The following is a 13447-nucleotide window of genomic DNA, read 5'->3' as shown; positions in this document are numbered from 1 at the left end:
AATGTTAAAAATTTCTTGTGCAGTGAAAAGCAGAGTTGAAAATGAGATTTGTATCTAATCAAACAGGGATCAAAATGATTGTTGATATTGTATACAAAGAAAGGTAATAACTAGGCAATGTACATTTCCTCCTCGGAGATCTTTTGAAAAAAATTAACAAGATTAACATTGTGGATGTCAGCTGGTTTTGCCTTCACAGATGCCAGACAGCATTAGCAAAAAGAACCAGATGTAAGTTCTTTAGCTAATATCATTAGACCGCTTCCCTCCTACATGCCAGCATGAGATTTGTTTTAATGAAATTAGACTTGAACACAGCCAACAATCCTAAGTCAGTAGTAGAACTAGGAAATAATTTATTGTAGGTGACAGAGAACAGCTATAAAATACAAACTATGTCTAGTGAGATGGGAAAAATGAATTATTAGCCACTGATGGCCACCAGTACTACTGATCTCAGAAGGATAATGTCACTGGCAGACATAGCATCAGTGGATGAGTGGGCATTGCATGGACCTCTTGAAATGAGTCAGGTTCTTTGTAATATGGAAAATCTGAAGTTGCCTTTGCCCATCTTAATTTTGGAGTATGAGAGTCGTGCACTGCTACTACCTGGTCTTGATATCCCTACTTAGATAAATAGTCCCATATCAGGGGCACAAATAGTCCCACAGAAAATGGTGTTTCACACAGGCTGGACAAGTATTGTTAGGGTTATTCAATATTTCTCTTTAAAACTTTATTTCGGTCCACCAACTTGTAAGCATTTACATGCAATTTTCCTTATTTGACATGGGGTTGGGTGAATTTGGGGCAAATATTCATTAAAATGTTTCAACCTTATAGAAAATAGGCATGACAGGGCAGCAGCATTATAAGATATATTTTCTTGTATTTTTATGTATTGCTCATTTAAATACTGCTCTTTTCTTTGAAATGTTTTTAGGATCAAAAGTTGTGTGCTAGAAAAGTATTGTTAAATCAGGGATGAGCATGTTGTTACCCCACAAAAATCTACCCTGACTTAAAAAAAATTACAGTTTAGACATGAGTACTGGTTTCACTTTTAACTATAAAGTTCCTCAAAGGTGCCTAACCTGCATGTGCTTAAGCCTCGTACTTAAAAAGATTTCCATTGAAACTATAGCTATACAGATCTGTGGCTTGTCTGTCTGGTTCTAGTTTTGAACATCTGCATTGAAATAAGTGAACCTCCATCACTTTTAGCCTCAGAGGAACTTGCTACTGGGCATAAGCAACATGGAGGAAGCAGGCTGGCCGATCTGAGGGTGTCTGGGTGGTAAACCAGATGATCCAGGGAAAAGAAGGTCAAAGCAGATTGAGGTAAGAAAGCTGTGGGAGAGTACAGGTGGTGATCAGAAACATGGGGAGGGAGAGACAGAGATACACAGTAGGGAGAGGGAGAGAGGGAGAGAGAGGGAGGTTGGGCTCAAGTGCAGACAGAGACTGAATTCAGCTGCTCAAGCTGAGGTGATAATTGGGGGCTGAGAAGGGGAATAAAGAATTTCAAAGGTGGAGGGGAGATTAGAGACAAAGAAAGATGAGGGAGGACAAGGCACATAACTTTTTTCTTTTCCTAACAGAACACCACCACTTTTTCAAGTGAGAATAGAAGAACTATGAATCCCACAGCTCCCCTGCTTTCAGGGGAAAAAAAAAAAAAAATGTAAAGCCCTGTGGCAAATAAATATGTAAATGACCTATTTTCTCCTAATGCTCAGAGGGGATGTCTTGCCCTCAATATTTAAAAATGCCATATTAAGCACAGTTTCACATTATCTGCTTTTATATAAATGTGAGTGCATGATAACATACTATTTGTATCTGCCTCATTTAGAGCATGGTATACAGTCTGATCACAGGAGAGGAAGTGATATTAGCCCCACTTCATAGGGCATAAAAAAGTCACCAACTGGTTTATATAGAGTGTCCACTGGTCTCAGAACTGAACCTCAGATTAGGTACACAGAAGATAAAGACTATACAGTTGCTCACAGCTGTGAAAAGTGTAGTGTCAGGATTCTTGATGGATAAGTTGGGCTGATTTTTGCTCACCTGAGATGAGCAGTAAAATGTTACTGCATTAAGCTGTCCACCCACAATGTCCCTCCCTCAGAGAAGAGTCAGCAGAATAAAACATCTGCTACTGCCTCATCCATTGCCATTCACAGCGCAGTGATTTCGTTTAAATTGCTGAGGAAGTTAGGCTTGCCACTGTTATCAGTGTACCTGGGCTGCTGAGATACTGACAGACATTCAGTTGTGCTGAGTCTGTTTTGGGGATGGTAACCTACAGAAAGGCACAACAACAAGAAGCTCAGTAGGGTAGGAAGGAAGGCAGAAGCCATAATGGTTTACTCAGTGACTACAGTTCAGCAAGCCTTGCATTTTGCCTGTTGTTAGAGAAGATTTCTGTACCACAGAAAGAGAAAGAAGCCAGCTGTTCAGGGCATCCTTAATGTGCAACCACCTTGCAGTCTTCTGCCTTCTCCACTGCATACATTGTAGCTTCAGTTCAGGAGCTGAAATGCTCTGGACAAATGTCCTTCAGGACATAGTCTCATGCTATCTGATTATGGGTCCATGTTCAGAGTATGTGTTTTATGATGCAACCTGTTATTATATGGTAGCATAAAATCATGGAGAAGGATGGGACCTTGGAAGGATACCTAATCATCCTTCTGCTCCAAGCAGAGGTCTGTTCTTGCAGGCATTCAAAGACAGAGAAACTACAAACTCTGCAGAAACCCATTCCAGTGCTTTATCATTTAGAAGAGAAGAAGAAATCTGAAGAGTGTTTTCTCTAATGCCTGATCTGGTACTTCCTGCAATTTACTTACTGTCCTATCTGTCTACAACACCAGCAATACAATGCTGTCTACTTCTTAATAGCTGCCTTTACATATTTGAAAATATTATCATCTCTTCCATTAGTCTTCTATTCCTTAGTTTACATAGCCTGGTTTATTCAATCTTTTCTTATAGGCTTGTCTTGGTTTTTTAGATCTCTGATCAGTTTTGTTTTCTCTTTTGGTCTTTCTTCACTCGATCAAAGGGCAGAAATTGTGCAAGCCAACTTAAATTGGCTTAGTATGCCTAATTTAAAATGCTTGCCCTCACAAGCATAAAAGAAAGATTTCAGTAGTTACCAATAATGTAAATAATACTTGCGGGATTAAGCTCTGAAAGTGAATGAAATTCACTGCAGTGCTAGTGGACAGCACAAAACCTATGCATCATTTAACCCCCATCTTAACATCTTAGGTAGTACATGGGTGTTTCATGGAAAAACAGCTCTGCTCATGTAACTAACACCAAATTAGGATTGGAGCAGTTTACTGGTTTGTTGACAGATTATTGACAGATTATTACAGATTTATTGACAAAATGTAACTGACTGGCAATCAGTGAACTACATTCAGGACTGGTATCAGTAACACCCAAATAAACCATGATACTAGATACTAACAACGTGTTAATAAAGACCTACAGCTTTCTAAGCATCTTTCTGACTATTAAGGACCATTAAGATTAGTTATAACTAATCTCAATCCATTGTAATCATGCACATGCAGACAATTAAATGTACGTTCCCCGCCTGCCTCCAGGCAGTGTGTGTTACCAGCACACCCCCTTTTTGGGGGGATAGAGCAGATTCCCTAACTGCACCCCCCTCCTGTGGGAGATCTGGATACTCCAGCTCTGTGTGTACCCCTGCTGCTTCCCACCACCTGCTGGCGCACACGCTGGCGAGGGAGTACCTCACGCGTGCCCACACGCACCCCCGAGGGCGCTGGCTCCCTGCTGGCTGTGCCCTGCGCGCACTGCCCTGGCTGGCCGCAGGCCGCTCCCGGCGCTGGACGGGGAGGCTGTGCCATCGGCCCCAGGCAGGGATTGCGATGCCTGTGGGGTGGCTGCCAGCAGCGTCAAACTGGGGGCTGACTGCTGCTGTTTCCAGTCCAAAGTCTCTTCCCCACGTTACAATTTCCATGCTGCTTATATATATAGATATCTTTTCAAGCTGACTCCATCTTTGTTTCAGAAGTCTCTTTGTAAATCCCAGGTGACTGTGATCTGTCTGGTGGCTGTATTCCTCTTTCACTTGATTAGGTTTAGGTAAATGCCTGCTCAGATGGCTTTGTGTTTGATTCACCCATACCATTTACATTCACATTCCTATTTTAACAAGTGTTGTCATCCAGGCCATTTGCCAAGGGCACACCAGGTGAGCACTCCCACATGTGTTTCTGAATTTCAGACTTACTGGTCACTAAATACATGTTAGTGGACTAAAGGCTCATCTTCTAAATTTGGAAGACAAAATTGAAAAAATTAATTTTTTAATTCTGATTTTACTCCCCCCCAGCCCGAAGTGGTGTAAAACCAAAGCATCTGTCCTTAATATCCAGCTAGGATGCTCCAAATAACTTCCACAGACACAGCTACTAGGAAGAGTCAAATAAAATAATTTAGGATTGCTAAGAAATTAAGGAACAGAATAGTTTGTAGGATTTTTTAATAAAAAGACAAAGTCTGGACAAGATCATGTTAAACTCTTAATATATTTGATACTGAAATGGCTGTGTGTGCTGCTGACCACTGCATGGTTCACTCAAAATGTAAGAGGATCACCTTAAACAAAGCCTGAGGTGAAACACAATGCTCGTTGTTGAAGCAAAATATGAGATTCACAGCCTGTATCAGTACTAGTCACTGTTAAAGGAGGCTTGATTTATTTAGCTCTCAGATCTCTCTCTTTTCAGTCTCAGAACATGTGTCATCATCACTAGATAATTAGGCCAGTCTTATCCAAAAAGGAGGATAGGGAAAAGCTAAAAATGATGACAATGAAGCATGCAAAGACATTTGAGTAGTTACCATTACCAAATCAGTAAGAAAAGAAGAAAAAGGAAGAGCAATAATCAGTCTTTTTATCATTTGTCAGTACCTGGAGAATCATCATGTGTAGGCTGCTCATTGTGATTGAAAGTGTGAATACCAGGGAGTGAACTTTTCTCATATTCTCAGATACTGGAAGGTCACATTGCCCTGCAGACTACAGAGGGCTAAAATGCTTTGGATTTGTAGTTTAATAATGGAATTTGGTCTGTGACCTTAGTGTTGCAAATGATCTGCATGTATCTGTAAGAACAATACATCTACAGTTAAAATGCAATACAACAGTAAAATCTGTAAGTCTCTGAAAAAAGGTCTGAAAAGAACAGTGATGTTTTGGCTGCAGTATTTAGTCCTGAGACAAATCTCTTCCTTTCTTTCTTCCTGCAGGAGCTCCTTGTAGGGTCCCACATCTTCAGAGCAAGGATGGTAAGGAGGAAGCTGAGAACAACACATCACCATTACACTGTTTTGAAGAGTTTACGGTATTGAGGACATTAAAGCCTAAGATGAATGGCCTTTTCTTGGATCTCCTCAAAGGCTCTTTGAGTAAAGTACTACAAGGATAACTAACCTTCTGGGGAGTTGGTCTTCAGTGGGTATGCGCAGCCAGAAGATCTGAAGCCAGTCTGAAGCTACAGCATAGGTGGGTAATGAAACTGGGAGGGCTCCATACACAGATGCAGGGATTTACATTCAGCTTGAGAGAGCAGGTCTGGGGAAATCTACCATTCATGCAGCAATGGATCTCACTGCTCCTTGCTCTTTGCTCAAGAGATTTAGCCAAATCTTTTCCAGAGAAATATTTTCCATTGAGAAGCCCTCTTCCACCAGAATTTCCCAGAGGAAGGGACTTGTTTTCCTTCAGTTTGGAATTAGCCTAAACAAATCACATGCTTACTTCAGCAGATGAGTGAGTTTCCTGACACATTACTAAGTGAAGGTCTTATGCTCTGTATGGTGAATTAATGATTTTCTAAGCAAGATTATTTAATTAATGTAAATTAATGTCAAGTTTTCTTAGGGAAATTTGCCTGAGTACCTAAATCTCAGATATAAAGAGACAATCTTATAAGGCATTGGATTTTCTAAGACCCAGCTGGGAATGCTCAGTGCTGATGAAAATCAGGCTAGAAGTTACAGGCTTTGAAGATTATTTAGGTATCTTATTATTTAATTATGAGGTTGGTATTTAGATAACTTGCACCATTAGAATCAATATAGTTAAATTTTAACATCCAAAGTTAATATTTTTAATATTAAATTCTTATATTCTAAGCAACAATAGATGTAAAATACATATATTCATATAAACATGTAAAAATTATGTTGGATAGGAATTAAAGGTCTATTAGCATCAAAAATTTATGATTGGCCTGCTTCTTTCACTTATCTTCATTTGAAAAATAGAAATAGTCATATTAAATACAGCCTTGAACTTCAGAAAATGTACTCAAACCCCTCAGGATGCTTTTGAATTGGCTGTGCAATCCCTGTGCAGAATCTGAGACTGTTGTTGCTTTGTTTCTTTTTTTAAAGAGAAGTTCTTCATCAAAATGGCACATTGATAGCTCGTCCATCTATCCCAGAGATAGCAAGTAACCATTTTTATCATGTACAGAAATATTAAAATACAGATGGAAACCCTCCCCCTATTTATAGAAAAAGATGAGAGCAATCACTTCACAAGTTCCCAGTGTGAGGACTCTGATAATACACAACAAAACTCAATTACCTCATGCAGTTGTGTGTACGTGCACATTTGTATTTTATGGTGGGGGTAAGGCTTTAAACATCAGCGTTTAAGCTGTTGATTTTATTATCTCCCAGAGGAACAAGAGCTCCTGTCCCACTGCTATGTGGCCTGGAAGCCCACTACAGCATCAGGAGTTAAGGCTGTCACCTCCTGCAGGGATGAGTTTGAGCTGTTTTTTCCAGTTCTTCAAATAAACCAGACCCAGGAATGAAGCTGGTGAGAAGACACTGAAAGACGCTGAAAGTTAAGCAGCACAGTTAAATGAAGAGTAGCACTGCTTTTTATCGTGTGGATTTGAGACGCAGCAAAATCTGATAGAGCCCACTGAAATGAGCTGTGGTTCTGTCATTGTCCTCTGTGGCCTTTGCCTCACCATCCTCAATATTTCGGCATTATGAGCAATTGTTACTTTAATACTTTCATGTAATTTGCATATAGAAATCTATCCCTTGAGCGGTTTTCTTTTATACTGTAGAATAAAGGTGGTTGGTGGCACGGTCATGGGGTGAATGACAATGTGAGTGTATTATACTATAAATAAATAATAGCTGCAATCTTTAAGACAGAAAAATGACAATTATTGCTTAGCCCTGTGAGGTTAGCATTCATTATGTAAGCACTTCAGAACTACTGAATTGTATGGCTAGTAAAGTAGGAAGGGTAAATTACTTCTCAGAAAACTGTTTTATTTAAATGTATATCACTTTCATTTAAAATACTTCCTTACAAGCTGTCTGCTCTTGGTAAGGGAAAACTCATGCAAGACATAAATAGCTGGATAAATCCTATGCAAATGACAACAAAGAACTTTATTTCAACTGTGATTTTTTGTGAATAGATCTTTAGTGATAGTGAAGGAATAGTTAGCTTTTGCAGAGGTAACATAAAATTTATCTTGGCATTATTCTCCATATCTTGAATTGCTGTGAGTGAGCTTGTCATATGATATATGTGAGAGTATCCTGAGAGAAGACAGTAATATCTACTGGCTCGCGCACCGATTTCAGAATACTAGTTTCTGTGCACTGCTGTAAATCTAATTAGCCAGAGAATCTTGTACGAATCACTTCACTTCTCTGTGGCCATTTCTCCTCCTACCATTTTTTTGTTTTCTCTGCCTGGATTACAAGAGCTTTGCTAGACCATTTTTTTATTTAACTATGACATGGAAAGTGCCTGCAATAAGCACTCAGCAGTCAGGTCAGGTAGTGTCTTTGGGGATAAAAAGGAAAATTAGGATCCTGACTGCAAATAACTGTATTTCACCAAGTTCATAAGTGCTTGATGAAACCGGGCCCTCTTTTCTCTGACTGCTTCCTCCACTGATAGCAGAATAGGTGACCAAGGAAACTCAGTGATTTTTAAAGAAAAAACTTTGCTCTTGTTTTCTTCAAATTAGTTGATTTTCAGTGACACTAAAGCAGGGTTATATGTTCAAAGTCTCTGAAGGAAGGTGAAATTATAATGTAAGAGGAAATAGCCAGTATATTTACTCAGTCAAGCATGTACAACCTCATCTGCGGTTCTAGGCTTGAAAAAGATGTAAATGGAGAGATTGGAAAGGAAGAAGGAGGATGTGGTTAAGCTGAGAGGTGTCCAGATGAAAGAAGAGTATTTGCAGTAAGATCAACAAGGTAGATGTCCAATTTCTAGACATGTTCATTCTAATCATTCAACATATATTGTTTATATATGCAGTCATCTATAAACATGCCATTTCTCTAGGAATCCCAAGGTATACTAACTATGCTATAAAAAATCCCATGAGTCACATTGGTAGGATAGCCTGGAAAAATCTGGAGGCAATGGTACTGCATTTCAAGATTTGTATTATATGTATCTGAATGTTATCAGAAACTTTTTAACATGAGACAAAACTAAAAAAAAAAAACATATATAAAACATATTTATAATATTGACAATCCTAGTTTTATCCCAAAAATTACAAAATTGCAAAGAAAATACAGAATTTTACTGCCACAAGAATAGGAAAAAACACCCAGAATTCCTTATCTAAGCCACTCACTCTTTCTGCCCACACTGCACAGCTGTCTTTCAGCAGAGGAATGGCCAGATCTTTATATGTTAGAAAAGGATTTTTATGAGAAAAAATACAGGTTTATGATCTATTTTGTGTGCTCTTATCTGACTAACATCATCATAAATAGCTTTTTTTTTTTGTCAATCTCATTATTTTTACATTTTATAATTGAAGTATCCTGAGTACTTTTGCTCAATAGGGAGCAACCATCATTAAGAAAGAGATGTGAGCCTTCATTTAGTCTTACTGGTGCAAGCACAAAAGTAGGATTTGACTGTGATTGGTACCAGTTTTTTTGTCTTAGAATTTGGTTGTCTAGATATTTCTTGGTGAATATTCAACTGCAATGTTTAATGGATAGAATAAAATTGCAGCGGCTGCTGCCCACTCTCTTGGGAAATTTGAGCTCTCTTGGGAAACCATGATGTAGTCCATGTAAGGTACATTGTGACTATGCCTTCTTTTTCCAAATTTGATTGCCCAGTCCTTTAGTGTTCTTTGTAAAGCTAATTGCAAAGGAGAAACCTTTTTCTTGTCTTCTTTTGTTGCCTTATTTCTACTATAAGAGTCCTTAGAATAGTAATCAAAGTTCTGTTCTACATTGAAAACATAGGGGTTTAGCCATGCCACTGTGTTGGGAAGTAGATGGTTGACTCAAAAAATCAATCTGACAAACCTGAGATACATGTCAAATTCCGCTGCTTAAGGCAGCAATCAGGAAATGCTGAGGAGAAACATGTATCTCAGATTCAAGTGAACAAGGAGAGGAAAGGAATGGAAATGGTTTTGTAGTTTAGAGAAGTCCTCTTTTGGACGAGTATAGGTGTTGGGGCACCCTAAGTAGGCTGCAGAGTTGGACTCCCTCTATTGCTTGCTAACTCTTACCTCATGAATTAGTTTTTGCACAATGGTCCATGCACTGTGGACACGTGTGGCAAATCAACTTCAGTTTCCTGAAGTACATTATTTGGGGAAAACTAGGTATCTAGCAACATGAGTAGGTAAATTAGGGAAATTTTTCTGCTAGCATTAACCACTGAAATTCCAGCTCAGGTTAAATATAAGCACTTAAGTACCTTTTTGAATCAGAGACACTCAGAGTAAGGGTGCCCAGTCTCCCATCCCACAGTCTTCACTCAAGAAAAAGCTTACCAAATCAACTTGCCCAGATAGGAACTTCCTAGCCGATAGCTGTAGAAAGTAAGAAATGATAGTATGAATCCTCATACCTGTAGATTCCCTCTTATGCAACAGTGTTTCCTAAAGCCACGATTGTCCAAAGGTGTTTGTACACAACTTTACAAAAAGAAACAAAGCAACAGAGTCATTCACAGTGCATAAAGCTGTCTGTGCATGAAATCTGTGCAGAATGGAGGCCAGAGTGAATTGCTGTGCTGAAGGTGCATCAGTCTCTGTGGCTGGTATAAAACAAAACTAATAAAAAAACTTGAAAATATTTTTCAAAACTTTTTATGTACCATATGGTTTGTGGTTTATTTTATTTTTTTCAGAGGTATCATCCTTTTTTTTTCCTGTCTTTGCCTCTAATGTGGAAATCAAAGTTTTACGCAAAATCTGGAGCCATTATCAAGGTACCTCCCCAGAGCACCAGTGCTAGAAACCATTTTTCTTGCAGCTCTTACAAGATGTTGTCAGCAAATATTGGACAACTTTTGGCTCACTGATCATGCAGTTCTAGGCTTCCCTCAGGTTATGCCACTGAGGGTAAAAAATCTTTAATGCTACTTTTGATAACAATTTTAGGCACATAATTTACAAAAACAAAAATAAGTTGCAAATCCGCATAATCTTTTCAGTATTTTTTTTATTTCAAAAAAAGCAAAGATTCTTGTTTAAAGGTCTGTTGCAGAAGAGCCATCTTCCATCTTCTTTCTTTGTTCCTCTGTATTTCAAATATGCTGAAGCATTTCACACCTTTTCATTAAAAAAAACCTTGTCCTGTATCCTTACAGAAATATCGGATGATTCTCAAACAAGGACCCTAGAAATTCAATCTATTATTTTTAATACTACATTTCAGACATGGGCATTAATATACTGTGAATAAAATAAATGAAGTCCCATATTCTGTGGATCAGTTTTAAATTCTATTTTTAAAGTTAAATAATTTTGTGTGTGGTCACACTCTCCTTAGACAAATACTGACTATTGCCTGAGACACAGCATATCACTACTAATGAGAAAACATAATGGTAACTGTACACTAATAACATTCCTAAAAAAGAAGAATGTTTCAAAGTATTTTTAAAGAACCATGATTTTTTACCTATATAATTCGTATAAGTGGAGAGAAATTACAAAACTGATAAATTCATGCAGTCTTTCCAGGGATAAAAAGGAACTATGTAGATGGTGATACATCTTCTGATAATGCGGGCAAACTCATTAGTGTACTGTGATATCCATTATATAGAACATCATAAAGATGAAAGCTATTAAATGAGAAAATGGTCTTCAGTTCTGTCTCAGTAAAGGAACTATGATTTATTACTCAAACTGTTATAAGTAAAATGAAGGGTGAGTTGTACTTATGATGCATAGTGGGGAAGTTCTAAGCCTTGCTTAAGTATAAGCCAGCACTCTGCCAGGTGCTTCAATGATAGAGTGACCGTACCATCCAAAAGGTAGTTTCAGCCTTAGCACGTTTGCTGACTCTGACAGACTTCTATTGAACAGGATAAAAATGCAAAGAATGGAGGAAGGAAAGTGCTGGTAAATGGGACTGCACAAATGACATCAACAATCGCCTGACAGTGTGATATGCAAAGGTTCACCCTTTAAAGAGTCTTAAAAATTGTCAATGCTGTACAAGAGCCATAAAATCAGAAACTTATAAAGTTAGTTTAGCCTCGCAGTACTTCTAATCAGAAAACAGGGGTTTCATCCTTATTTCTTTCCTTATTATCCTACTACCTGGACTCTGGAATGATGTATAGTGATTAAATATCACCAGCTTGTTACTGTCTTCCTTTCTTTTTGCTTTTGCCATCAGTATCAGGCATCTTTTCTGCTGACTGCCCTTCCTATTGCTCTCTGAGTGACCAGTAGAAAGCATCTGGTACTCAGATTCTCATCGTCTGCTGTGAGGTACTGTGTGCCTCTTTTCAGTCATGTCAGATACTTGGAAAATGTGCCTTTCATTTCCTGAGTATTTTCCAAATGCTTACCATCTCAAGAAATGAGCAGTAATCTACAGTAGATATGCAATACTGGTCACTCAATATGATGTTTCCTTTTCTCAGTATCAGGTCTGGAATTTCAGTGGGTTGTAGAGCCTTGTTCTTTAACCAGTCACTCTCCATTTTGCACACCTTATTATAGTCTATATGTATTGCAACTGAGCTGCCAAGCCTTACCAGTAGTTGCATACTCTGTGTTTAGGTTTCAGCTGACCTTCTGTCCCCAGGTATATAGACTATCCAGCTTGTGATACTAGCTTTAAAATCTGGGATTGTTGTTCAATGCTCATTTAAACAAATTTCTGTCTTGCACAAACCCATTTCTTCCCATCATACTTTAATCAGAAAATGATCATTTGTGTTGCTTCTTTCTTGTGATCTGATAAATCCTGAAATGCATTTTTTATTTTTTTTTTCCCGGACCACACTATTCCACTTCTGAATACTGATGAATTGTCTGAAGACTTTGATGCAAAGATGCAAAGACTTTTATATATGTTGGTAGACATCTGTATGCTACATGGGAGGCTGTGTCTTGCTTGCTGTATGTGGCACCATTTTGACTGTTCAGTTGTCTTATTCTCACTTTGCAGTGCCATAAGTCATAGCAGAAGTGTACAGTCATCAGCAGCACTTTTTAAAAGTGTCATTAGAGGTTTTCTAATGGCTCATTATCAGAGTGCTTATCCATCCCCTTTAATTGTGGAATCATTCCATTCCAAAAAATCCACAGCCAGAAGCTCCTCTAAGAGCTGAGTGTTTTCTCCTCTTTAGCTGTCAAGGGTCTAAGCAGCATGGGCTTCTCGCTGTGCTTCAGTACTCTACTAAAGCATTCTCACATTCTTATTAAAGCAACTTTTCAGTAGTATGGCCTTGGTTAACAGTTCTCTTCACTCTGTCAAATGCCTTCTTGTGGGTTTTTGATCATTTTCCATGCTGTTTCAGTGTGCACACATTCTCTCAAAGACTCACAGACCTCAACAGGGCAGGAGCAAAGCACTGTTCTTAGAAATCCTTGGGCAGCCTGTACATTCTTTGGCCTGGCCTTGTTCTTAGAGGGCACAATATTCACAAATTTATTGCTAAATATGACAGAACTGCAACCATGCACAGGCAGATGGTATATGCATGTGCATACAGACTGATTTGATCGCAAGTCCTTCTGTCCTCCTCATCCAGGTTCCATACTAGTAAATGCAGTTTTCAAGACCAGTTTCTGCTACGCTCAAACTCTTCAAGATTTGCTGCTGTACCGTAATACTTATATTCTATTGCCACATCCAGACTTGCTATAAATGTTGTTTAAATACAGAAAGTTGAAATAAGAGCAATTTGCAAAGAAAGTTTTCTGGTCTTTGAGTAGTCATGAAAATGGAAGAAAGAGTGAAGCAAAGTTAAGGGATTTTGATCTACAGAATTATCTTTACTTCCAAACAAGAATTTTCTCTACACTGAGGAAAGGCAGAGAGTACTATTATATGGAGACTTTTTCTTCTGTTAAGATACTCATATAAAGTATACCTAAGAGATTAG

Source organism: Mycteria americana, chromosome 2 (assembly GCF_035582795.1).
Source record: "Mycteria americana isolate JAX WOST 10 ecotype Jacksonville Zoo and Gardens chromosome 2, USCA_MyAme_1.0, whole genome shotgun sequence".
Classification (NCBI taxonomy): domain Eukaryota; kingdom Metazoa; phylum Chordata; class Aves; order Ciconiiformes; family Ciconiidae; genus Mycteria; species Mycteria americana.
The sequence above is the reverse complement of the archived record's forward strand: the minus strand, read 5'-3'. Positions refer to the sequence as shown.